Source organism: Scyliorhinus torazame, unplaced genomic scaffold (genome assembly GCF_047496885.1).
Source record: "Scyliorhinus torazame isolate Kashiwa2021f unplaced genomic scaffold, sScyTor2.1 scaffold_551, whole genome shotgun sequence".
Classification (NCBI taxonomy): Eukaryota; Metazoa; Chordata; class Chondrichthyes; order Carcharhiniformes; family Scyliorhinidae; genus Scyliorhinus; species Scyliorhinus torazame.
Window position 1 is genome coordinate 1 of NW_027308278.1, and position 27,859 is coordinate 27,859.

Sequence of the window (27,859 nt, forward strand, 5' to 3'; positions counted from 1 at the left end):
CTAGCGATCGCTGCTCTCACCGCTCCGTTATCCTCCTCGCTGATCTAGCGATCGCTGCTCTCACCGCACCGTTATCCTCCTCGCTGATCCAGCGATCGCTGCTTTCACTGCTCCGTTATCCTCCTCGCTGGTCTAGCGATCGCTGCTCTCACCGCTCCATTATCCTCGCTGATTTAGCGATCGCTGCTCTCACTGCTCCGTTATCCTCCTCGCTGATCTAGTGATTGCTGCTCTCACCGCTCCATTATCCTCCTCGCTGATCTAGCGATCGCTGCTCTCACCGTTCCGTTATCCTCCTCGCTGATCTAGCGATCGCTGCTCTCACCGCACCGTTATCCTCCTCGCTGATCCAGCGATCGCTGCTCTCACCGCTCCATTATCCTCGCTGATTTAGCGATCGCTGCTCTCACTGCTCCGTTATCCTCCTCGCTGATCTAGTGATCGCTGCTCTCACCGCTCCGTTATCCTCCCCGCTGATCTCGCGATCGCTGCTCTCACCGCTCCGTTATCCTCCTCGCTGATCTAGCGATCGCTGCTCTCGCCGCACTTTTCTGCTTACTGCTGGTCTCCGCAACGTTTAGGGAAAAGGGAAAATAAGAACATACAAGAATTAGATAAGCTCTGGAAAAGAACAGGAAAGAATCGAGAATAAAAACACTTGGGGCCAATTTCAAGGGATTTAGAACCTATTCCGGATTAATTGCAACCAACGATTGGCAGCAAAACTGTAACAGAACAGTGGTCCCCTTCTAGAGATTAAATACTTCAGGTACCGTCAGTGTTTATTCGTACAAGAAGGAAAAGCAGGACAACTCGTTGAGCTCCCAGGATGATAAAAGAACTGAAGTGTAAGATGAAGCAGAAATAGGGTGGCTAACGTCAGCTTAATAATCAGGTGAAAAGCAAGATCATGGCTGATCTGATTGTAACCTCAACGCCACATTCCCAGCTGCCCCCAACAACCATTCACGTTGCTACTTGTCGAGAATCTATCCAGTTAGCTGTAAATATATTCACCGACTCTGCTTCCACTGCCTTTTGAGGAAGAGTGTTCCAATGACACATCCCGCTCGGAGAGAAAATACTTCTCAAATCTGCCTTAAATGGGCAACCCCTAAAGTTACTTGTATCCTTTCGAATGAACAATTATACAATTCTGTTCAATTCATCAGGCAGCTCCTTATTTTCCATTATCAATTTTTCACTCATTTTCTAGAGGACAAAAGCTCACGGCATTCACACATTTCACAGAGCAAACCCCAGACAGCACACAGCCATGTGGCCAAGGAGACCTGCACAGTGATTCAGGGATGCCGACCTCACCAGACTGTTGAACACGGTGGAGTCCACACGGGATAAATTGTTCCTCCAAGTGGTTGGAGGGTCAGCCACAGGTCAGCCAGTGCCGCCTGGGAGGCAGTGGCAGCGGCCATCAACTCGGGGGGGGTGTCACCAGGAGGACCGACACCCAGTGCCGCAAGAAGATCAACGACCTCCATCGGGCAGCAGGGGTGAGTTAGCATCCGCCACCTCGCACCAGTCTCACACGCCACCGCGGCGGCACCCCCTTATCCTCACGGCCCTGTGGTTTGCACAGCACCCCCACCCCCAGTACACCTTGGCACCAACCTGCGCACCCCACCCATCATCAGCAGCGGTGCCCATGCCTGTCACCCGCCACAGCTCCCCCTTCCGCCGCCACTGAAGCTTTTATGTGGCTCACATTGCCCTCTCTGTCCCACAGGAGAAGTTGGCCCATAACAGGCAAGAAAGGGCCCAGATGTTCAACCATCTTGTGGATTTAGTAAAGAAACATTACGACCCTAAACTGTCCGTAAACCTGCAGCGTTACCGATTCTACACGGCTGGGATGATCCCTGGGAATACCAGGACAGAATTCCCTATGAAAGCTCTCGTGCCACACTCACCATCAACTCGACATTCAGCAAGGACATTCTGGCATCTCTAGACAGACACAAAACCCTAGAAGTACTGGGCAAACCTTCTGGGAGGACGACAAATGTCAGCCGCAAGATTGCTTTAAGTGTGGCCAAAAAACATGAGCCAGTCAGAGCTGTCAGAATGAGCAATACTAAACTGCATCATCATCCCTACGGTGTCCCTGATAAAGATAACACTCTTGGTCAATGGCCATTCCCGATAAATAGAGGCGGTTACGGGAGCTGACGTCTCCACCGTCAGGGAATAAACATTCCGGCAACTCCGGATGGGCATCTTGCCCCGAGCCCTGCGAGACTCCAGGGCCACGTTGGCCATATATACAGGGGAACCTTTGAAGGTTATGGGGATCACAATGACTCCGGTTACCTGTGAGCAGCAGACAGCCTCGATACTACGATCACCGCCCCGGCCCCAACGATGTCTAGGAAACTGGACCAAAACCCAATATTTTAGTTTATTTTGTAAGAGTGTGCAGAAAGAATGATTCACTCCAGGAGTGACATCATAAAAACTACGGCTTGGCTATTGTTAGACACAACTTTATTCTGAATCAGAATATTAAACTGGCTTTAACTTTAAACCCAAACTGAACAAGGTGCTGGGATGGCACTGCCGAGCCAGCAGGAGCACTGCCTGGTTGCCAGGGTTGCAGTGCAAGGGTGCCAGCTGGACAGTGCAAAGTTGACCGCATACCAGGGATAAGGCCAGAGGGCGACCCTGACCACCCTGGAGTCTCTGATGACCCCCCTGGGTGCCGTTCCGCCTGGTCCACCCCAGGTTGTCTCTTCCAAGGGGCGAGGGGGAGCTTGCCCATAATATGAGGGTGGAGGGAGGGTTTGAAGGGAGGGGGAGTACATGGCCCGTAAGTAGGGGCCTACAGGAAGTTGGGAGTGGGTGATGGGTGGGGGCCCTGGAAGGGAGACGGTGCTCTTCAAAATGGCGGCCTGATCTCTGAGTTCAGCTCCCCAGTGCCAACAGAAATTCTGGGCATGATCTTCCGGCCTCATTACACCTGTGCTCAAGCGTAACGAGGCCGGGAAATAGTGGGCGAGGCCAAAAACAGTAACCGCGCCAGGTGCCAAACAGTTTGCGATGCAACCGGCCTGCTCCCGTCGGTGAATTCGGAATCCCGCCGTAGCGTGGCAGAAACCAACTATCACCGATTTAAGGCCCATTTCCATACAATTAACGAGAGGCACCTGTCATCCAACGGCCTCCTGTCATTTCCCGGCCTCCCCAGCAAGTGGTCACGCCGGCGCCCATTGATACTCCTTTTTCAAAACGTGCACCTGGCGGAAGGGTTTCCGTGGGGAGCCGAGAAGGGGAGCAGCAATCTTTGTGCACAGGAAAGAGACCGGGGGGTGGGGCTGGTCTTGCCACCCCAGTACTCGGCGGGGGGTGGGGAACCCTCGGCTGGGGGTGGGCCACCATGGGAGGGTGGAGGGGAAACGCTGGGGGGGGGCAATCCCTCGCGGCGCCACCATGCCAACCCTTGAATCCCAATCCCATGTGTCATGCCAAGTGGGGCCATGTAGCATGTGGGAGTCATTGCCTCGTATTCCAATCGAACCTTGATGCCTGGAGACTGTGTGGGGGTCAACACCACACACGCAGCAGCCAACATCCGAACACCCAGGGGCTGGGACACAGCTCCCGGGAGATGATCACGGCCGGAGGGTGGGTTGGTGCCAGGGGGAGGGGGGATTGTCTGGAGAGACAGGCAAAGTGTCCGGGGGTCAGCCCGCATTGCGGAGGAAAGTGACAGAGGCATCAAAATGTTTGTGTAGAGAGTTGTTTAATGTGCTGCACAATATCCCATTTCCGAGAGAGCCCCCCCAAACCCTCACGACCCCCAGCCCCACTCCCTCATCACCCTCTACCTGGCCCCTCCCCCCTACCCCAGTGCCCTCTGATCCTCAACGTGCCTGGCCCTCCGAGCTCTACCTCGGCGAATCAACTGGCGAGCCGGCATTCGGGGCGGAAAGCACTATTGGGAATGGGATATTGTCCAGGGCCTCTGCGGATCTTCTCTTCAACTTCGGCTTTCCAACTTCTGACGGAAACTGCCGAGTGTTCAACGATGTTCCTGGTGTCTGAAGCGACTTGACTTTTTTTCAATCCTTTCTTCACTTGAGCTGATTTGTCAGCAAACCAAGACTGCATTCTCTCAACAGAATGTGTCAGTAATGGTCTCCGAATAGACTGCTCACTCTCAGTGTCACTCAGGAACTGCAAGCGTAAACGTCCGGTGAAATTGTAGGTCTCTGAGTCCAACAGCGATTCCAGGTCGATGTTGTCATCCATTCCTCTTGCTGTGGTATTGTCCAATATGGCTCCCTCAATGTTGCTCAGCAGTGAGTCATTCTCACCGCTGCTCGGGAATTGCACGAATAAAACTCCGGTGTACCTGAAGCTCCCAGTGTCCGATCATCGGTACCAGGATCACCCTCCTCCACAACAGCTGACCTTTGATCTCTGACATGAGGGCCTGGAGGTTCAGCTCCTCTTCTGGCTGTTCAGTTCCAACTTCGATCTCCTCTGCAGACACAACAGAGGCATCAAAATGTTTGTGAGAGAGTTGTTTAATGTGCTGCACAATATCCCATTTCCGAGAGAGCCCCCCCACCCCCCAACCCTCACGACCCCCAGCCCCACTCCCTCATCACCCTTTACCTGGCCCCTCCCCCCTACCCCAGTGCCCTCTGATCCTCAACGTGCCTGGCCCTCCGAGCTCTACCTCGGCGAATCAACTGGCGAGCTGGCATTTGGGGCGGAAAGCACTATTGGGAATGGGATATTGTCCAGGGCCTCTGCGGATCTTCTCTTCAACTTCGGCTTTCCAACTTCTGACGGAAACTGCCGAGCGTTCAACGATGTTCCTGGTGTCTGAAGCGACTTGACTTTTTTTCAATCCTTTCTTCACTTGAGCTGATTTGTCAGCAAACCAAGACTGCATTCTCTCAACAGAATGTGTCAGTAATGGTCTCCGAATAGACTGCTCACTCTCAGTGACACTCAGGAACTGCAAGCGTAAACGTCCGGTGAAATTGTAGGTCTCTGAGTCCAACAGCGATTCCAGGTCGATGTTGTCATCCATTCCTCTCGCTGTGGTATTGTCCATTATGGCTCCCTCAATGTTGCTCAGCAGTGAGTCATTCTCACCGCTGCTCGGGAATTGCACGAATAAAAATCCGGAGGACCTGAAGCTCCCAGCGTCCGACGCGGATTCTAGATCGATACTGTCCATTTCTTCATCATCTATGAAGAAGATGGGGTATTGTCCACAGTGGCTCCCTCAGTGTTGCTGAGCAGTGAGGTTTGGTCCTCTGGATGATGATCGATGGCAACAGAGGAGACCTCACCGGCAGATCTGTCTTCCACATCACTACTGCCATTGATGCTATTTTCCTGCAGTTCAATTTGGCATTCAATGTCATCAAGATTAACAGCTGGAGTAAGAGATTCAACCATTGGTTCAGGTGCGCTGCTTGTCCACTCGATCATTTTACAGTCTCTCACACCTTCGCTGATCTCCAGGGAAACTCCCAGATCCTGCTGGTCATTCTGGCCGCTCGGTACCAGGATCACCCTCCTCCACAACAGCTGACCTTTGATCTCTGACATGAGGGCCTGGAGGTTCAGCTCCTCTTCTGGCTGTTCGGTTCCAACTTCGATCTCCTGTCCAGACACAACAGCAGCTGAGGTATTTTGACTGTTGACACGTTGTGCCTGATCTCCACTGGGGATAATTTCTACAGTATTCACTTCATCAATCTGTGCGATAGAAACGGAACAAACTGTTCCGTGTATCTTACCATTTGCCCAACAATATATAATCCACGTAGTCACGATCATTGTTCTGAGTGCTTGGATAAAATGTTCACTCTTAGCAATCGTTTTCTGTGTGAGCAGTTGGCAGGTAGAAGACCAAATCAATGGTAAAGATTCTGTCAACAGCGAGTTAAACTGGGTAACTATGGAAAGAGGTGATGCGGGATGACGTAAACAAACATGGTGGGTACCGTGACATCACAGAACTCTGTCACAATAGCATCATACCCGACAGTGTGATGTCACAGGGACCACAATTCCCCAATTTAGAGAATCAAGTCAGGAAGCAAAGAACAAGGGGCAGAATTCTCTGTTTGAGAGGCTAAGTGTAGACACCAGGACTGAATGGGAGGTGTTCCCCGGTCCTGGTGGGGGCGTGACTGCCGGAGCCGTTTAGGACATGCTAATGCGGCAGCATTCACACCACGTGGCACTAATGCAATTCCAAAGCAGGCCCCGAGATTCACAGATACAGAGCTTGAGCTTTTACTGGATGCCATGGAGGAGACGTGGGGCACACTGTTCTCCAAGGTGGGAAGGAGGTTGTCACCCACAGATGTCAACCGGGCCTGGGCGGAGGTTGCAGAGGCCAGGATCGGATCATGATCAGTAATTCGGGACCGAGTGGTTAGTGTCTACCTATATTTTCCAGTTATGGACACAGTGTACTCCCTATCCCCCCCCCCCCCCCCAAACTCCCCATCCCCCCCATACTCCCCAACTCCATACTCCCCATCCCCCATATTCTCCATCCCCCCATAGTCCCCAGTCCCCTCCGTACGCCCCCCCCCCCCCCCAAGCCCCGGCGATGAATGAACGAAGCACGCAGCTCACAATGCCTCCTCTGTATGATGCAGGAGAAGTTGGCCCACAACAGATGGGAGAATTCCCAGACAGGCGGTGGGGTGCCGGATATCAGAGTCCTCATCTCCTACGAGGAACAGGCCCTGGAGGTCGCGGGGCTGCTGTGGACAGATCTGTCATCGACGTAGAGGTCGCCGCAGAGATCCCCGTTCCACCGGCCCTCACCCAGATGACCTGTCACCCGTGAGTTGTTAATGCCATACAGCCTGACCCATCCCTCCCACTGACCACATATGTCCATTCTCCTGCAGGTTCCTCATCTGACGGTGCCGGCCCATCCAGGGTGCTACCCCCCCCCCCCCCCCGAGTGTATCGAGACCAATGACCCTCACAATTAGATTACCACTTTGCAGTGGATTGAGCCAAGCCTCACCTTGATGGTTCAACACCGCACTGAAGTATATCCAATCGCATCCCAGTCTTGACTTGCGAGGAAGTGCAGCCGGGTCCGATGATGAAAATGGAGTAATGGCCTGTGGCAGTGTGACTGTTCTTTTTTTTTTTAAATAATATTTTATTGAAAATTTTTGGTCAACCAACACAGTACATTGTGCATCCTTTACACAACATTGTAACAATACAGATAATAATGACCTTTTTAAATTTAAACAAAAACAACAACAAATAAATAAATATTAAATAACAAAACAAAACAAAAAAAAACTAGCCCTAATTAGCAACTGCCTTGTCTCAGGCCACACACCCCCCCATCCCCCCCATCCCTCCCCCCCCCAAAGTCCTGGGCCGCTGCTGCTGCCTTCTTTGTTCTCCCCTATCTATCTTTCCGCAAGATATTCGACGAACGGTTGCCACCGCCTAGTAAACCCTTGAGCCGACCCCCTTAGGACGAACTTAATCCGCTCTAACTTTATGAACCCCGCCATATCATTTATCCAGGTCTCCACCCCCGGGGGCTTGGCTTCTTTCCACATTAGCAATATTCTGCGCCGGGCTACTAGGGACGCAAAGGCCAAAACATCGGCCTCTTTCGCCTCCTGCACTCCCGGCTCTTGTGCAACCCCAAATATAGCCAACCCCCAGCTTGGTTCGACCCGGACTCCTACTACTTTCGAAAGCACCTTTGTCACCCCCATCCAAAACCCCTGTAGTGCCGGGCATGACCAAAACATATGGGTATGATTCGCTGGGCTTCTCGAGCACCTCGCACACCTATCCTCCACCCCAAAAAATTTACTGAGCCGTGTTCCAGTCATATGTGCCCTGTGTAATACCTTAAACTGAATCAGGCTTAGCCTGGCGCACGAGGACGACGAGTTTACCCTGTTTAGGGCATCTGCCCACATCCCCTCCTCAATCTCCTCCCCTAGCTCTTCTTCCCATTTCCCTTTTAGTTCGTCCATCATAGTCTCCCCTTCGTCTCTCATTTCCCTATATATATCCGACACCTTACCGTCCCCCACCCATTTCTTTGAGATGACTCTGTCCTGCACCTCTTGTGTCGGGAGCTGCGGGAATTCCCTCACCTGTTGCCTCGCAAAAGCCCTCAATTGCATGTACCTGAATGCATTCCCTTGGGGCAACCCATATTTCTCGGTCAGCGCTCCCAGACTCGCAAACTTCCCATCCACAAATAGATCTTTCAATTGCGTTATACCTGCTCTTTGCCACATTCCATATCCCCCATCCATTCCCCCCGGGGCAAACCTATGGTTGTTTCTTATCGGGGACCCCCCCAGTGCTCCGGTCTTTCCCCTATGTCGTCTCCACTGTCCCCAAATCTTCAGTGTAGCTACCACCACCGGACTCGTGGTATAGTTCCTTGGTGAGAACGGCAATGGGGCTGTCACCATAGCCTGCAGGCTGGTCCCCCTACAGGACGCCCTCTCTAATCTCTTCCACGCCGCTCCTTCCTCCTCTCCCATCCACTTACTCACCATTGAAATATTAGCGGCCCAATAATACTCACTTAGGCTCGGTAGTGCCAGCCCCCCCCTATCCCTACTACGCTGTAAGAATCCCTTCCTCACTCTCGGAGTCTTCCCGGCCCAAACAAAACCCATGATACTCTTTTCTATCCTTTTGAAAAAAGCCTTCGTGATCACCACCGGGAGACACTGAAACACAAAGAGGAATCTCGGGAGGACCACCATCTTAACCGCCTGCACCCTCCCTGCCATTGACAATGCTACCATATCCCATCTCTTGAAATCTTCCTCCATCTGTTCCACCAACCGCGTCAAATTTAGCCTGTGCTATGTGCCCCAATTCTTAGCTATCTGGATCCCCAGGTAACGAAAGTCTCTTGTTACCTTCCTCAACGGTAGGTCTTCTATTTCTCTACTCTGCTCCCCTGGATGCACCACAAACAGCTCACTCTTCCCCATGTTCAATTTATACCCTGAAAAATCCCCAAACTCCCCAAGTATCCGCATTATTTCTGGCATCCCCTCCGCTGGATCCTCCACATATAGTAGCAGATCATCCGCATATAAAGATACCCGGTGTTCTTCTCCTCCCCTAAGTATTCCCCTCCATCCCTTGGAACCTCTCAGCGCTATCGCCAGGGGCTCAATCGCCAGTGCAAACAGTAATGGGGACAGAGGACATCCCTGCCTTGTCCCTCTATGGAGCCGAAAATATGCCGATCCCCGTCCATTCGTGACCACACTCGCCAATGGGGCCCTATACAACAGCTGCACCCATCTAACATACCCCTCTCCGAACCCAAATCTCCTCAACACCTCCCACAGATAATCCCACTCCACTCTATCAAATGCTTTCTCGGCATCCATCGCCACTACTATCTCCGTTTCACCCTCTGGTGGGGCCATCATCATTACCCCTAACAACCTCCGTATGTTCGTGTTCAGCTGTCTCCCCTTCACAAACCCAGTTTGGTCCTCATGAACCACCCCCGGGACACATTCCTCTATTCTCATTGCCATTACCTTGGCCAAGACCTTGGCATCTACATTGAGGAGGGAGATTGGTCTGTAGGACCCGCATTGTAGCGGATCCTTTTCCTTCTTTAAAAGAAGCGATATCGTTGCTTCTGACATAGTCGGGGGCAGTTGTCCCCTTTCCTTTGCCTCGTTAAAGGTCCTCGTCAGTAGCGGGGCGAGCAAGTCCAAATATTTTCTGTAAAATTCAACTGGAAATCCGTCCGGTCCCGGGGCCTTTCCCGTCTGCATGTTCCTAATTCCTTTCACCACTTCTTCTATCGTGATCTGTGCTCCCAATCCCATCCTTTCCTGCTCTTCCACCTTGGGAATTTCCAGCCGATCCAAAAACTCCATCATTCTCTCCCTCCCATCCGGGGGTTGAGCTTCATACAATTTTTTATAAAATGTCTTAAACACTTCATTCACTCTCTCCGCTCCCCGCTCCGTCTCTCCATCTTCGTCTCTCACCCCCCCTATTTCCCTCGCTGCTCCCCTTTTCCTCAATTGGTGTGCCAGCAATCTGCTCGCCTTCTCTCCATATTCATACTGTACACCCTGCGCCTTCCTCCATTGTGCCTCTGCAGTGCCTGTGGTCAGCAAGTCAAATTCCACATGCAGCCTTTGCCTTTCCCTATACAGTCCCTCCTCCGGTGCTTCCGCATACTGTCTGTCCACCCTCAAAAGTTCTTGCAACAACCGCTCCCGTTCCTTACTCTCCTGCTTCCCTTTATGTGTCCTTGTTGATATCAGCTCCCCCCTAACCACCGCCTTCAACGCCTCCCAGACCACTCCCACCTGAACCTCCCCATTGTCATTGAGTTCCAAGTACTTTTCAATGCATCCCCTCACCCTTAAGCACACCCCCTCATCCACAATTAGTCCCATGTCCATTCTCCAGGGTGGACGCCCTCTTGTTTCCTCCCCTATCTCCAAGTCTACCCAGTGTGGGGCATGATCCGAAATGGCTATAGCCGTATATTCCGTTCCCCTCACCCTCGGGATCAATGCCCTACCCAACACAAAAAAGTCTATGCGTGAATAGACTTTATGGACATAGGAGAAAAACGAGAACTCCTTACTCCTAGGTCTACTGAATCTCCACGGGTCCACCCCTCCCAACTGCTCCATAAAATCCTTAAGCACCTTGGCTGCTGCCGGCCTCCTACCAGTCCTGGACTTCGACCTATCCAGCCTTGGTTCCAACACCGTGTTAAAGTCTCCCCCCATTATCAGCTTTCCGGTCTCTAGGTCTGGGATGCGTCCTAGCATTCGCCTCATAAAATTGGCATCGTCCCAATTCGGGGCATACACGTTTACCAACACCACCATCTCTCCCTGTAATTTGCCACTCACCATCACGTATCTGCCCCCGTTATCCGCCACTATAGTCTTTGCCTCGAACATTACCCGCTTCCCCACTAATATAGCCACCCCCCTGTTTTTCGCATCCAGCCCCGAATGGAACACCTGCCCTACCCATCCTTTGCGCAACCTAACCTGAGCTATCAGTTTCAGGTGCGTTTCCTGTAACATGGCCACATCTGCTTTAAGTTTCTTAAGGTGTGCGAGTACTCGTGCCCTCTTTATCGGCCCGTTAAGCCCCCTCACGTTCCACGTGATCAGCCGAGTTGGGGGGCTTCCCACCCCCCCCCCCCCCCCTTGCCGGTTAGCCATCATCTTTTTCCAGCTTCTCGCCCAGTTCCCACGCAGCTGTATTTCTCCCAGACGGTGCCCCCCCACCCATCCTTTCCCGTACCCACTCCCCCCTTTCCCCAGCAGCAGCAACCCAGTAATTCCCCCCTCCCCCCCCCCCCCGCTAGACCCCCCGCTAGCGTAATTACTCCCCCCATGTTGCTCCCAGAAGTCAGCAAACTCTGGCTGACCTCGGCTTCCCCCCGTGATCACGGCTCGCCCCGTGCGGCGCCCCCTCCTTCCTGCTTCTCTATTCCCGCCATGATTATCATAGCGCGGGAACCAAGCCCGCGCCTCTCCCTCGGCCCCGCCTCCCATGGCCAACGCCCCATCTCCTCTCCCTCCCCACCTCCCCCCATCACCACCTGTGGGAGAAAGAAAAGTTACCATACCGCAGGATTAATCATACAATCCCTCTTCGCCCCCCCCCCCACTCGTCCCACCACTTTGTCCAAACGTTCATTTTCGTAGTCCAATCATTCCAATTTTTCTTCGACAATAAAAGTCCACGCTTCATCCGCCGTCTCAAAGTAGTGGTGCCTCCCTTGATATGTGACCCACAGTCTTGCCGGTTGCAGCATTCCAAACTTTATCTTTTTTTTGTGAAGTACCGCTTTGGCCCGATTAAAGCTCGCCCTCCTTCTCGCCACCTCCGCACTCCAATCTTGATAGACGCGGATCACCGCGTTCTCCCATTTACTACACCGAGTTTTCTTCGCCCATCTAAGGACCATTTCTCTATCCTTAAAACGGAGAAATCTCACCACTATGGCTCTGGGAGCTTCTCCTGCTCTCGATCCTCGCACCATAACTCGGTATGCTCCCTCCACCTCCAACGGACCCGTCGGGGCCTCCACTCCCATTAACGAGTGCAGCATCGTGCTCACATATGCCCCGACGTCCGCCCCCTCCACACCTTCAGGAAGGCCAAGAATCCTCAAGTTGTTCCTCCTTGCGTTATTTTCCAGTGCCTCCAACCTCTCCACAGATCGTTTCTGGTGTGCCTCCTGTATCTCCGACTTCACCACCAGGCCCTGTATATCGTTTTCATTCTCTGCTGCTTTCGCCTTCACGACCCGAAGCTCCTGCTCCTGGGTCTTTTGTTCCTCTTTCAGCCCTTCAATCGCCTGTAATATCGGGGCCAACAACTCTTTCTTCATTTCCTTTTTTATCTCCTCCACGCAGCGTTTCAAAAACTCTTGTTGTTCAGGGCCCCATATGAAACTGCCACCTTCCGACGCCATCTTGGTTTCTGCTTGCCTTCCTTGCCGTTGTTCCAAAGGATCCGCTGCAATCCGGCCACTTTCCTCTCCTTTTTCCATCCATGTCCAGGGGGAACACCCTTCTGGTTTACCGCACGGTGTTTTCAGCCGTTAAAATTGCCGTTGGGGCTCCTATCAAGAGCCCAAAAGTCCGTTTCACAGGGAGCTGCCGAAACGTGCGACTCAGCTGGTCATCGCCGCACCCGGAAGCCACAGTGTGACTGTTCTCAGTGTGCTCCCACTTCTGAACACTTGTGCCCCTCCCTCTGTCAGATCTGGACAAGCTGCCTCCTGTCCTAATGACCAAGTCTCTCTAACACACTGCTGCTGCCTCACAGAGCCAAGGACCCGGGTTCGATCCCGGCCCCGGGTCATTACCTGTGTGGGGTTTGCACATTCTCCCCGTGTCAGTGTGGGTCTCATCCCCACAACTAAAAGCTGTGCAGGGCAGGTGGATTGGCCGCGCTCAGTTGCCTCTTTATTGGATTTTTTAAAATGTCTCTCTAACATTCTCCAACCCCTGATTCTATCCTCAGCTCTTGCAACCCTCCCCATAACTGTAACTTGATACAGAGCCAACGATCCTCAACAACTGTGTCAGCTTCTTCAGCCGTTATTACACTCCCTGGGCGGAATTCTCCATAGCTGACACCAAAATTGGGATCGGCTACAGGGTGGAGAATGGCTTCCGACGCCGGAGTCGGGACAGGCGCCGGTTTGATGCCAGGTCACGATGCTCTGCCCCCTCCAAATTGGCGTCATTGGGACGCGTGGCACACACAGTCACAAGGCCGTTGCCACATCATCAGCCGGCCCACCCGCGATGATCCGTCTCCGATGGGCCCAGTTCCAAACGGCACGGGCCACGTGTGGTCCCAGCGGTCGTGAACCTGGTGTGCCGGCTGCGAACAGTGTCCTGCGCCGCCACATTGGGCCAGGATCCGTGCCACTGGCCGGGGGCGTCTGCTAGGGCTGGAGGGAGTGGTGGGGGGTGGCCAGGGGGTGGGCTGTGGGGTTGAGGTGGGTGGGTATGCAGTCCAGCACGGCCGGCGGCATGTTTTCCAGCACGCCCGGTGCAGCTTGTCAGCCCTGTGCATTCGCGGCCCGGGACCCGGCCATTCTCCAGCCGGTTTCTGCACGATCCATGGGTGCTCCACGTGACGCTGGTGCTAGCCTCTCCCCGGGACCGGAATCGTTGAGGGGTTCGTGCCAATTTTCCCATCGTCAAAAATCCGCAGATCCTCCGTTGGCACCGGCACTTAGCCTCAGGAATGGAGAACTCCGCCCCCTATCTCTATCACCACCTCCAGACCATCGATCTCTGTTCCCAACTCCAACCACTACAACCCTCCCAATCAATTAACATTTTCACCCCTTGATCCCTCCATTTCTCTTTAAGATTCTCCAAACCTACGGCCCTTCTGATCTGCGTTTGTCATTCAGAGGCTACAACCTATATCCTCCAACTCCTACAACCCTTCCTAGCTCTGTAAAATCCGTCAATCCCTATAACTGTCTCTATTTCTGTAATCTCATTCATAGACTATAACCCTCTCTATCTTTGTAATATTCTGCACCTCCTACAACCGGTACAACATCTGCAATACTGTAAGAACACCCCCAGTTTTAAGCTCTTCCTGCTTTGTGTATTCTCTTGTAGCTCTCCTCTGAGATAGCACATCCTATCTCAGCAATCTCCTTCAGATCCTATAACCCTACAGTCCCGACAACCCTACCTACCTCTGTAATCTTCTCCAGCCCCTCCAACCTTCCCTACCTCCCGTAAAATCGTCTAATTCCCCACAATGCACACAGTGCTGTAATCTTCCCCAGCCTCTAAAAATACTCACTATTGTTGTATCTCCTCAATTGCTTTCAAATCCCCAACAGCCATAAACCCCTCTCCATCCCAGTAACTGTCTTCGGTCTCTTAATACCGCCCAATGTCTGTAACCTTCTTGTCAAGCGCCCAGTATTTCATCCTTTATACTCCGTGCATGGTTTGGGTCCTGTTAGGCGGCCTTAAGGGCTCACGGAGTTGGGGGCAAGATGGTTAGAGGATTGGTTAGAATAGTAATCAGAAACTGGGCATGTGGAGAGCATTTCCAAGTTGGCAGACAGGAAATGTTCCGTACCACAAGAATCTGCTGGGTCTCGGCTATTTACATTTATATTATTACTGAGAAAAAGAGACAGAGTAACGTATGTGTGATAAACCTCACGAGGACCACGGGGGATCGCTGATTGATCTCCCCATGGGATTTGTAGAATACAAGTTCCCGTGGTGAGTGGGCGGAGGCTGGCCCCACTGGGGTTCATTCAGATCTTTAAATGTAGCCCCCAGAACCAGACCGACAGTTGCCGATAGTCCAGGGCTGGGATGTTTGTTTTGTGCTGTGATAGCGGTTTTATTTTCAGTTTAAAATGAACCCGTTTGGCCTTTCACTCCGCTCATCCTGTAATTATTACAATGTGCAAGTTTTCTGATGATACAAAGCTCAGTGGAAAGGTAAGCTGTGGGTGGGTATGGAAACTGCAAAGAGACATGGACAGGTAAATGGAGTGGGCAACAAGATAGCAGATGGAGTATCATTTAGGAAAGTGTGAAGTTATTTACTTTGGTTGTCAGAAAAGAACAGTAATATATTTGTGAAGAGATGAGAAATTTGTATGTTTTGATGTTCATTGGGACTGGGGAATGCTGGGACAAGGAACACAGAAAGTTAGCGTGAAAATACAGCAAACAATTCGAAAGGTAAATGGCATGTTGGCCTTTGTTGCAAGGGAATTGGAGTTCAGGAATAAAGATGTGCAGGACTTTTATAGATCACATCTGGAGTACTGGGTGCAGTATTAGATTGCACATTTAAGAAAGTGTGTATTTGCATTGGAGACCATAATCATCCAATCACATCGTTGATACAACACAGAAGACGGCTATTTGGCCCATCATGTCAGTACTATCTCTCAGAATGGACATTTCAATTAATGCCATTCTCCTGCCTTCTCCCCATAACTTGGCAAATTGCTGCTTTTCAAATAACAATCCTTTTGATTGCATCGTTTGAACCTGCATCACCACATTCTCAGACAATGCATTTTAGACCTACTCTCTGCGGAGATGTTCTCATTATACTTGAATCTTGTAAAACTGTGAACCCTGTGCTATCTAAGTGAATTTTACTTCGATTCACTGAGGGTGGTGTGAATCTTATGGATTTTCTCATTATACTTAGCTCACCAACAAAGTGTCAGTAAATTGGTCCTTGTGATGCGGGTCTGAGTGTGTATTGGGCCTATATTGGGCAGATGATACTAAGCTAAGGAGAATAGTGAATTGTGAGGATGACGCTGAGCGACTTCAGAGGGACATTGATAAGTTGGCCAAATGGGCAGACACCTGGCAGTAGAACTTCAATGCAGTAAAATGTGAGGTAATGCATTTTGGTTGAAGAAACATGGGGAGACAATATAAGCTCAATGGTACAACTTTGAGGGGAGTGCAGGAGCAGAGGGACCTTGGGGTTAGAACATAGAACATAGGAAAATACAGCACAGAACAGGCCCTTCGGCCCACGATATTGTGCTGAACTTTTGTCCTAGGTTAAGAACAAATTAATCTACATCCCCTCATTCTACCGTAATCCATGTACCTATCCAGCAGCCGTTTGAAGGTCCCTAAAGTTTCCGACTCAACTACTTCCACAGGCAATGCATTCCATGCCCCCACTACTCTCTGGGTAAAGAACTTCCTCTGACATCCCCCCTATATCTTCCACCATTCAGCTTAAATTTATGTCCCCTTGTAATGGTTTGTTCCACCTGGGGAAAAAGTCTCTGACTGTCGACTCTGTCTATTCCCCTGATCATAGAATCATAGAATCATAGAAGTTTACAGCATGGAAACAGGCCCTTCGGCCCAACCAGTCCATGCCGCCCAGTTTTTACCATTAAGCTAGTCCCAGTTGCCCGCACTTGGCCCATAACCCTCTATACCCATCTTACCCATGTAACTATCTAAATGTTTTTTAAAAGACACAATTGTACCCGCCTCTACTACTACCTCTGGCAGCCCATTCCAGACACTCACTACCCTCTGAGTGAAGAAATTGCCCCTCTGGGCCCTTCTGAATCTCTCCCCTCTCACCTTAAACCTATGCCCTCTAGTTTTAGACTCCCCTACCTTTGGGAAAAGATGTTGACTATCTACCTTATCTATGCCCCTCATTATTTTATAGACCTCTATAAGATCACTCCTAAGCCTCCTACGCTCCAAGGAAAAAGTCCCAGTCTATCCAGCCTCTCCTTATAACTCAAACCATCAAGTCCCGGCAACATCCTAGTAAATCTTTTCAGCACTCTTTCCAGTTTAATAATATCCTTCCTATAATAGGGTGACCAGAACTGCACACAGTATTCCAAGTGTGGCCGTACCAATGTCTTGTACAACTTCAACAAGACGTCCCAACTCCTGTATTCAATGTTCTGACCAATGAAACCAAGCATGCCGAATGCCTTCTTCACCACCCTGTCCACCTGCGACTCCACCTTCAAGGAGCTATGAACCTGTACTCCTAGATCTCTTTGTTCTATAACTCTCCCCAACGCCATACCATTAACTGAGTAGGTCCTGGCCTGATTCGATCTGCCAAAATGCATCACCTCACATTTATCTAAATTAAACTCCATAATTCTTATAAACCTCTATCAAGTCGTCCCTCATCTTTCTCCGTTCTAATGAGAAAAGGCCTAACACCCTCAACCTTTCCTCGTAACACCTACTCTCCATTCCAGGCAACATCCTGGTAAATCTCCTTTGCACCTTTTCCAAAGCTTCCACATCCCTCCTAAAATGAGGTGACCAGAACTGCACACAGTACTCCAAATGTGGCCTTACCAACGTTTTGTACAGCTGCATCATCATCTCACGGCTTTTAAATTCAATCCCTCTGCTAATGAACACTAGCACATCATAGGCCTTCTTCACAGCTCTATCCACTTGAGTGGCAACTTTCAAAGATCTATGACCATAGACCCCAAGATCTCTCTGCTCCTCCGCATTGCCAAGAACCCTACCATTAACCCTGTATTCCGCATTCATATTTGTCCTTCCAAAATGGACAACCTCACACTTTTCAGGGTTAAACTCCATCTGCCACTTCTCAGCCCAGCTCTGCATCTTATCTATGTCTCTTTGCAGCCGACAACAGCCCTCCTCACTATCCACAACTCCACCAATTTTCGTATCGTCTGCAAATTTACTGACCCACCCTTCAACTCCCTCATCCAAGTAATTAATGAAAATCACAAACAGCAGAGGACCCAAAACTGATCCCTGCGGTACGCCACTGGTAACTGGGCTCCAGGCTGAATATTTGCCATCCACCACCACTCTCTGACTTCTATCAGTTAACCAGTTTGTTATCCAACTGGCCAAATTTCCCACTATCCCATGCCTCCTTACTTTCTGCATAAGCCTCCCATGGGGAACCTTATCAAATGCCTTATAAAATCCACGTACACTACATCCACTGCTTTATCTTCATCCACGTTCTTGGTCACCTTCTCAAAGAATTCAATAAGACTTGTGAGGCAAGACCTACCCCTCACAAATCCGTGCTGACTATCCCTAATGAAGCAGTGTCCAGATGCTCAGAAATCCTATCCCTCCATACCCTTTCCATTACTTTGCCTACCGTCGAAGTACGACTAACTGGCCTGTAATTCCCAGGGTTATCCCTATTCCCTTTTTTGAACGGGCACGACATTCGCCACTCTCCAATCCCCTGGTACCGCCCCTGTTGACAGTGAGGACGAAAAAATCATTGCCAACGGCTCTGCAATTTCATCTCTTGCTTCCCATAGAATCCTTGGATATATCCCGTCAGGCCCGGGGGACTTGTCTATCCTCAAGTTTTTCAAAATGCCCAACACAACTTCCTTCCTAACAAGTATCTCCTCTCCAACAATATGGCCCCTCTCATTTGTAAATACTGAAGAAAAGTACTCGTTCAAGACCTCTCCTATCTCTTCAGACTCCATACACAATCTCCCGCTACTGTCCTTGATCGGACCTACCCTCGCTCTAGTCATTCTCATATTTCTCACATATGTGTAAAAGGCCTTGGGGTTTTCCTTGATCCTACCCACCAAAGATTTTTCATGCCCTCTCTTAGCTCTCCTAATCCCTTTCTTCAGTTCTCTCCTGGCTATCTTGTATCCTTCCAGCACCCTGTCTGAACCTTGTTTCCTTAGCCTTACATAAGTATCCTTCTTCCTCTTAACAAGACATTCAACCTCTCTTGTCAACCATGGTTCCCTCACTCGACTATCTCTTCCCTGCCTGACAGGGACATACATATCAAGGACACGTAGTATCTGTTCCTTGAACAAGTTCCACATTTCAATTGTGTGCTTCCCTGACAGCCCATGTTCCCAACTTATGCACTTCAGTTCTTGTTTGACAGCATCGTATTTACCCTTCCCACAATTGTAAACCTTGCCCTGTTGCACACACCTATCCCTCTCCATTATTAAAGTGAAAGTCACAGAATTGTGGCTACTATCGCCAAAATGCTCCCCCACTAACAAATCTATCACTTGCCCTGGTTCATTACAAAGTACCAAATCCAATATGGCCTCTCCTCTGGTCGGACAATCTACATACTGTGTGAGAAAAGCTTCCTGGACACACTGCATAATCACCACCCCATCCAAACTATTTGATCTAAAGAGTTTCCACTCAATTTTTTGGAAGTTGAAGTCACCCATGACTACTACCCTGTGACTTCTGCATCTTTCCAAAATCTGTTTCCCAATCTGTTCCTCCACATCTCTGCTGCTATTGGGGGGCTATAGAAAACTCCCAACAAGGTGACTGCTCCTTTCCTATTTCTGACTTCAACCCATACTACCTCAGTAGGCAGATCCTCCTCCAACTGCCTTTCTGCAGCTGTTATACTATCTCTAATTAACAATGCCATCCCCCTAATCTTATTGAAACATCTATAACCAGGAACCTCCAACAACCATATCTGCCCCTCTTCTATCCAGGTTTCCGTGATGGCCACCACATCGTAGTCCCAAGTACCGATCCATGCCTTAAGTTCACCCACCTTATTCCTGATGCTCCTTGCATTGAAGTATACACACTTCAACCCATCTCCGTGCCTGCAAGTACTCTCCTTTGTCAGTGTTACCTTCCCCACTGCCTCACTACATGCTTTGGCGTCCTGAACATCGGCTACCTTAGTTGCTGGACTACAAATCCGGTTCCCATTCCCCTGCCAAATTAGTTTAAACCCTCCTGAAGAGTACTAGAAAACCTCCATCCCAGGATATTGGTGCCCCTCTGGTTCAGATGCAACCCGTCCTGCTTGTACAGGTCCCACCTTCCCCAGAATGTACTCCAATTATCCAAATACCTGAAGCCCTCCCTCCTACACCATTCCTGCAGCCACGTGTTCAACTGCACTCTCTCCCTATTCCTAGCCTCGCTATCACGTGGCACCGGCAACAAACCAGAGATGACAACTCTGTCTGTCCTGGCTTTTAACTTCCAGTCTAACTCCCTAAACTCGTTTGTTACATCCACACCCCTTTTCCTACCTTCGTCGTTGGTACCAATGTGCACCACGACTTCTGGCTGGTCCCCCTCCCCCTTAAGGATCCTGAAGGCACGATCCGAGACGTCATGGACCCTGGCACCCGGGAGGCAACAAACCATCCGAGAGTCTCTCCCGTGCCCACAGAACCACCTGTCTGTACCTCTAACTATTGAGTCCCCTATAACTACTGCTCTCCTAATATCTCCCCTTCCCTTCTGAGCCCCAGAACCGGACCTCGTGCCAGAGACCCGGTCACTGCAGCCTACCCCTGCTAGGTAATTTCCCCCCAACTGTACCCAAAGCGGTATACTTATTGTTGAGAGGAACGACCACAGGGGATCCCTGCACTGACTGCTTCCTCCTCTTCCCACCTCGAACTGTTACCCAGCTACCTTTGTTCTCAGGTGTAACTATGTCCCTGTTGCTTCTATCTATCATCCCCTCAGCTTCCCGAATGACCCGCAGTTCATCCAGCTCCAGTTCCCTAACACTGGTCTGTGAGGAGCTGGAGATGGCTGCACTTCCCGCAGGTGAAGTCAGCAAGGACACCGGTGGTCTCCCTTACCTCGGACATTCTGCAGGAGGAACATTCCACTGCCCTCGCTGCTATCAACTCTACTTAGTCTCCCAGTAAAAATGAAAGAAAAAATAGCTTACCTGCTCACAGCACTGAGTCTTTTTTTTTAGGTTAGAGGAGGCGGGAGGGTGGGAGACACTACACGTGTAGTGTCTCTGGTTTCCTCACCTTTCAAATTTATTGGGTAATACAACCTTCCCAGGTCTCCCCACGGCCGACTTCCGGTTTCCTGCTCCGAAAAAGTAAGTTAAAAATCAAAAACACAGCTTAGCTTCCAGCTCTCCCCTCCAAAAATCGCTCCCCTCTCTGCCCGCTCTGCTGGAAGAATGAGCTTCCAGCTCATTCAAGTCCATAATTCTCTGAAGGTGGCAAGGCAGGTTGAAACAGGTGTTAAGAAGGCTTATAGCTGGTGCGGCGCATGGGCTAGAGGCGGGCCCAAGAAAGGGAATGGCTGACCAGCGGGGGGCCTTTGCCCCTTTGTGGGGGGGGGGGGGGGGCCCTTTGCCCCCCAACTAGGCTGGTCACCTGGAATGTCCAGGGGCTAAATGGGCCGGTAAAGAGGGCACGTGTGTTTGCGCACCTGAGGAGACTGAAGGTGGACGTGGTGATGCTGCAGGAGACACATCTTAAAGTAGTGGATCAGGTCAGGTTGAGGAAAGGTTGGGTTATCAGGTTTTCCACTCGGGGCTGGATTCAAAGACAAGAGGGGCTGCGATTCTGATTAACAAGCGGGTGGCATTTGAGGTGGGGAGGATAGTCTCGGATGTGGGAGGCCGATATATCATGGTTAGTGGCAAGCTGCACGGGATGAAGGTAGTGCTGGTCAACGTATACGCGCCACATTGGGACGATGGGGATTTTATAAAGAGGGTGCTGGGGAAGATTCCAGACCTGGAATCGCACAGGCTGATTATGGGTGGGGATTTCAACACGGTTATTGATCCAGGCCTGGATCGGTCATGCTCGAGAACGGGCAAGGTGCCAGCAATGGCAAAGGAGCTGAAAGGGTTCATGGAGCAGATAGGGGGTGGGGGGGGGGGGGGGGGATCCATGGAGATTTAGGCAGCCAAGGGCCAAGGAATTTTCTTTTTTCTCCCACGTACACAGGGTGTACTCCCGAATAGATTTCTTTGTTGTGGGCAGGGCTCTGATGGCGGGGGTGGTGGACACGGGTTATTCAGCGATTACGATCTCGGACCATGCTCCGCACTGGATGGACAGGTCACTATGGATAGCAAGCAGCACCCGCAATGGAGGTTGGATGTGGGGCTGTTGCTGTGCGAGAGGTTGAGGAAGTGCATGCTGAACTACCTGCAGGTAAACGACACGGGGGAGGTCTCAGCAGCGGTGGTCTGGGAAGCGCTGAAGGCAGTGGTGAGCTGATCTCGATCCGGGCTCACAGGGACAGGACGGATAGGGCAGAAACGGACCGACTGGTAAAAGAGATTCTGCGAGTGGATAGGAGGCATGCGGAGGCTCCAGAGGTAGGGTTGTTAAGGGAACGCCGGAGGCTGCAGGCGGAATTTGGTTTGTTCACCACAGGAAGGGCAGTGGAGCAGCTCAGAAAGGCGAAGGGGGCGATTTATGAGCACAGGGAGAAGGCCAGTAGGATGCTTGCACAGCAGCTCAGAAAGAGAGAGGCAGCTAGGGAAATAGGGAAAGTTGTTGACGGGGATGGGAACTCGGGGACTCGGCAGGAGTGAGCAAGACCTTTTGTGACTTTTATAGTAGGTTGTATAGGTCGGAACCCCCTGCGGGGCCGGATGGGATGAGGCACTTTTTGGATGGGTTGACTTCCCCGAAGGTGGATGGGGAGCTGGTAGAAGGGCTGGGGGCCCCGATCAGGCTGGAGGAGATAGTGGAGTGTTTGAAGGGCATGCTGTCGGGTAAGGCCCCGAGACCGGATGGGTACCCAATCGAGTTCTATAAAACGTTCTCCAGAATATTGGGGTCTGTACTGTTGAAGGTCTTTAATGAGGCCAAGGAAAGAGGGGTTTTACCCCAGACAATGTCACAGGCCATGATCTCGCTCATTCTGAAAAGGGACAAAGACCGGAGCTGTGTGATTCTTATAGGCCAATAGCCTTGCTGAACGTGGATGCCAAACTTCTGGCCTCTAGGATTGAGGACTGTGTACCGGACGTTATAGGGGAGGACCAGACAGGGATCGTTAAGGGTAGACAGCTGGGGGCCAAAGTAAGAAGGTTGCTAAACGTGATCATGATGCCCCTGGAAGGTAGGGAAGTTGAAGTGGTGGTTGCGATGGACGCGGAAAATGCCTTCGACCGGGTCGAGTGGGATTACTTATGGGAGGTGCTGGAGCGGTTCGGGTTTGGAAGGGGCTTTGTTGACTGGGTTAGATTGCTGTACCAGGCTCCGGTAGCTCGTGTATGGACAAACAGGACGACTTCAGAATATTTCAGGCTACACCGGGGGAAGAGACCGGGATGTCCCCTCTCCCCACTGCTGTTTGCGCTGCCGATAGAGCCGCTGGCAATTGCTCTGAGGGCCTCAAGGGGCTGGAAGGGGTTGGTCCGGGGTGGGTGGAGCACAGAGCCTCGCTGTATGCGGATGACCTACTGATGTATGTCTCAGACCCAATGGAGGGGATGGGGGAAATTATGGGAATCTTAGGGGAATTCGGCCGGTTTTCGGGGTACAAGCTAATATGGGAAAGAGCGAGTTGTTTGTGGTTCAGGCGAGAGGTCAGGAGAGGCGACTGGGGGAACTGCCGTTTAGAGTGGTAGGGGACAGTTTTAGGTACTTGGGTATTCAGGTGGCGAGGGATTGGGACAGGCTACACAAATTGAACCTGGCCCAGTGGGTGGACCAGATGAAGGAGGATTTCCGAAGATGGGACACGCTCCCGTTGTCTCTGGTGGTCGGTCAAAATGATGGTCCTCCCGAAGTTCCTTTTCGTTTTCCAGTGCCTCCCCATCTTCATCCCGCGGTCCTTTTTTAAGTGGATCAATATGATTATGGTGGGCTTTGTGCGGGGGTGGCAAGCCGCCGCGGGTGAAGAGGGCAATGCTCGAGCGGAGTCGGGTGATGGTGGGCTGGCGCTGCCGAATTTCAGCAATTACTACTGGGTGACTAACATAGCCATGGTTCGGAGGTGGTAGGTGGGGGGGGGGGGGGGTGAGCCGGCATGGGTGCGCATGGAGGCGGCTTCATGTAAGGGCACAAGTTTAGGGGCATTGGTGACGGCACCGCTGCCGTTCCCGCCGGCGCGGTACTCCACCAGTCCAGCGGTGGTGGCAGCCCTGAGAGTCTGGGGGCAGTGGAGGAGACATGTGGGAGCAGAGGGGGCATCGGTGTGATCCCCAATCTGCAACAACCATCGGTTTGCCCCGGGGAGGATGGACGCGGGGTTCTGAATTTGGTGGAGAGCGGGGATTGAGAGGATGGGTGACTGGTTCTTGGAAGGTAGCTTCCCAAGTATGAGGGCGCTGGAGGAGAAGTTTGCATTGGCTGGGGGAAATGAATTCCGATATTTACAGATACGGGACATTTTGCGGAAGCAGGTACCAACCTTCCCACTCCTGCCGCTAAGGGGGATTCAGGATCGGGTGGTCTCTAGAGGATGGATAGGGGAGGGGAGCGTCTCGGACATATATAGAGAGCTTATGGGTTCGGAGGAGACGCAAACCGAGGAGCTGAAGCAAAAGTGGGAGGAGGAGCTAGGGGGAGAGATAGAGGAGGGCCTCTGGGTGGACGCGTTAGGAAGGGTCAATACTACTGCAACGTGTGCCAGGCTCAGCCTTATCCAATTTAAGGTTGTTCACCGGGCTCACAGGACAGCAGCCCGGATGGGGTGGAGGACAGGTGTGCGGAATGCGCGGGGGGTGGGGGGGGGGGGGGCAGCGAATTATGTCCATATGTTCTGGGCATGTCCAAAACTAAGTGAATTTTGGCTGGGGTTTGCCGATGCCATGTCCACAGTATTAAATATGAGGGTGGCAATGAGTACGGAGGTGGCGATTTTTGGGGTGTCGCTGGATCCGGGAATCCAGGGGGAGAGAGAGGCGGATGTTCTGGCCTTTGCTTCCCTGGTAGTCCGGAGGCGGATATTGTTGGCATGGAGGGACTCAAAGCCCCCGAAATCGGAGACCTGGCTTTCGGACATGGCTGGCTTCCTCTGACTGGAGAAAATTAAGTTCGCCATGAGAGGGTCTCTGCTGGTGTTCGCCCGGAGGTGGCAACCATTCATCGACTTCCTCGCAGAGAACTAATCGTCAGCAGAAAGGGTGGGGAGGGGGTTAGGTTCGCGTAGGTTCGGGGGGTAAGTAATGGCAAGACCTGTGGGAGAGGAAGGTGGAATTTGCACCATGTTTATATTTTTCTTGTTATGTATATTGTTGATTTTGTTGTTGTTGAAATGCAAAAAAAAAACCTCAATTAAACGTTTGTTAAAAAAAAAGTTTTTTTTAAACTTTGTATTGGATGTGAGTTGTCAAGTCTTTGACATCTTCTGGAATATGCGCAAAAGCTTCTTGAAAGGGTTAATTTTCCTGCAGAAACAAAAATGGGCGTATAATGGGTGGATACCTTGGAATTATGCCATTTGCATCTCAACGTTTTTTAAAAATGTCACTCAAATGGACTGGGAGTAAAAGTTGGATTGCTGCCAAATTCCCTTATCAAGTGTCTTCGAACAATGTGTTCTCTCCATGGATTTGTTTTTAATCAGAGTTACTTTCCTTAAAAACACCTTACACATTGTCTGAAGTTTTAATTTTCAAGCTAATTTTAAACATTTATTCTAAAATATCAAACACAATTTATTGAACATATGACTGAACCAATCTTGCGCTGAATGAACTTGGTTTTCTGTATATCAATTCATTGATTCTGTTAAAGGGAGTACTGCTAACAAGATTTGTTAATTTCCTAAAATTAACAAAGCAACATTCAAAATAATGACAGTTTTCTCAAGTTAACAGTTCTTGGCAACTTTTACGATACGTGACTTGGGGCGTATCCCTGTAGCCAGGGGGCGGGCCTTCATCATAGGAGACCAGTTTGTAATCATGAAATCTGAAACTCGCAAAATGGCCGTCTTCAACACGAGAAAGGAATTTCATATCTCTTATGGACAGATTTGTCGGTAACGGAGGAGGAGAGGCGGTTTCTGACTGAGGTCTGGGTAGGATCAAGTTTAAAGCTGCAGACAGTTCTGGTTTTAAACCAGTGACAAAATGGGTTTTTGATAGATCTTTTAAATGGTTTACAACCTAGGTTGTTGTCTTTATCACTTCATCTCCAAGTTGTTTGGTGCTTAATGGGTTAAGTTGTATTACACTTTGTTTGCCATGAGGCTCGTTGCTTAACCGAATAGGCTTTTCTTGTTTAAACATCTCACAGTCTATTAAAGCTGCCATGAGAAGCTTTTGGATTGGTGCCAGCAGCATTTTGTGGTCGGTCTCAAGAGTAAGAATTAGGTTTGTTCTGTGGTAAAAGTGTCCTTGACAGATAGTTCATTTTGCCAGACTCTCCCTGTGGAACTTCGATCAGTGTATTCATTGTTTTCATGTCAGTAGCAGCTTGCAATAATATAGGATTTGGTTTAGATATCACTGGTATATCTTGGGCCTTAGTTAAAATCATTTCAACTCTTCCCGTTGGTGTCGCTGTTTGCTTTGGAGAGTTCAGCTGATTTATTAAAGACAGATTTGAAGGCTTTTGAGCTGTTAATTTGTCTGTCAGTAATTTGTTCTGACATTTCATGGTGTCCTTGTCATTTTCCAACATACATTTTTCCTCAAATAACTGGCAATTTTGACTTTTAAGACCATCATTTTCTGATATTAACTGTTGAAGTTTGGATTCTGAGTCAGTATCTTTCTTTTGGAGTTCATCAATTTGAAATGATTGTTGTTGAACTTTAAAGGTTTCATTTTCCAATAATGTTTTAATCTGATCACATTGTTCAAGTTTAGATTTTGCATCGCGTAATTCTTCAACAACTGCTGCTAGTTGGTCTTTAGTGAACTTAAGGTCATGATCGAATTTAGCTTTTGCGATTGTCTCTTGATGTTTTTGGAGTTGTGCCATTACTGCAAAAGACCATTTCATACGTTTTCCTCCATTTAAACGTGTGGTTTTTCCCCATGCCTTCTTGATATTATCAAGGGACCACTGTCCTATGGGGATATCATATTTTGATTCAATCTTTCTTGCAACTTCAGACAGTCCATATTATCGACAAATCAAAGATCTAAGATCACCCAATATATCATCAATAGAGACATCCGGTACAGCGCGACCTCCCTTGGACATTGTGGGAACTTGTTCTCTACCATTTGAAGGTCCTGAATCTATTTTAGGAGTCATGTCTGCCATAAACTCAGCCTTACTTTTTGGTCGCCAACTCTGTTTGTGTATCTGTGTACACTAGCCCGACTATTCTTTCAGTCCTGTTTTATTTTAGTTTCAACGACCAGCACCCGATTGAATTAACACAGTCTATAAAACGGTCCTTTCTAGGGATCGAAGCACTGCTTGAGGCGGCTTTAAGACTTTTAATGGGTGAAAAAGATATTTCTTACCGCAGTCTAGCCGTTTTTATTTGGGTCTTCCATCCTTCTGGTCTTTCTTCAGTCTTCTGATTTCATCCTGGCTGGCTCCTCCCCTTTTGCCAAACGACGCCAGTTGTAGAGACCTACCATGTGGATTTAGTGGCACTTGCGACACTAAAACTCAGTAGAAATTTGAGTTAAAATTTATTGGGTGCAAACAAGAATCGTTTATTGCCTCTATTTGTTTACAATTGAGAACCACTTAAATCTTATTCTCTAATAAGTCCGGCTAGCAAAAAGGACTTAAAAAGAAGCAACTTGTACACAATTTAACTTTGAAATAATACAGAAATGGTTTCTTGCTTACGGCAAATCAGATTGCATTTACTTCAACAGCTAGAGTGGAAAAGTGAAAGTATAGAGACAGCGAATAATTTAGATCAAAGTATAGATGATTCATGAATAAAGATGGCCATACGGACCCGTACGGTTATACAAAATCATATCAGTCTTTAGCCATCTTTCTAACCTAAAACCCAATTGGTTTAGGTTAGAATCAAATGAGTTTGATTTGACGATTAGCTGTCAATTTTCAATGTGCAACATTAGCTTTAAATGTTTCATATCTGAATACTTGTGTATG

General features: G+C 50.0%; 1 long non-coding RNA gene across 1 annotated transcript; it reads right to left on the reverse strand.

The window, feature by feature from the left end:
* Positions 1-18: 18 nt before the first annotated feature.
* LOC140406480 (uncharacterized) lies at positions 19-27,551 on the reverse strand. Its single transcript, XR_011939167.1, has 3 exons — positions 27,247-27,551; positions 2,329-2,391; positions 19-561 (listed from the first exon to the last, which is right to left on the reverse strand). It is a non-coding gene; the product is annotated as an uncharacterized lncRNA (long non-coding RNA).
* Positions 27,552-27,859: the final 308 nt, after the last annotated feature.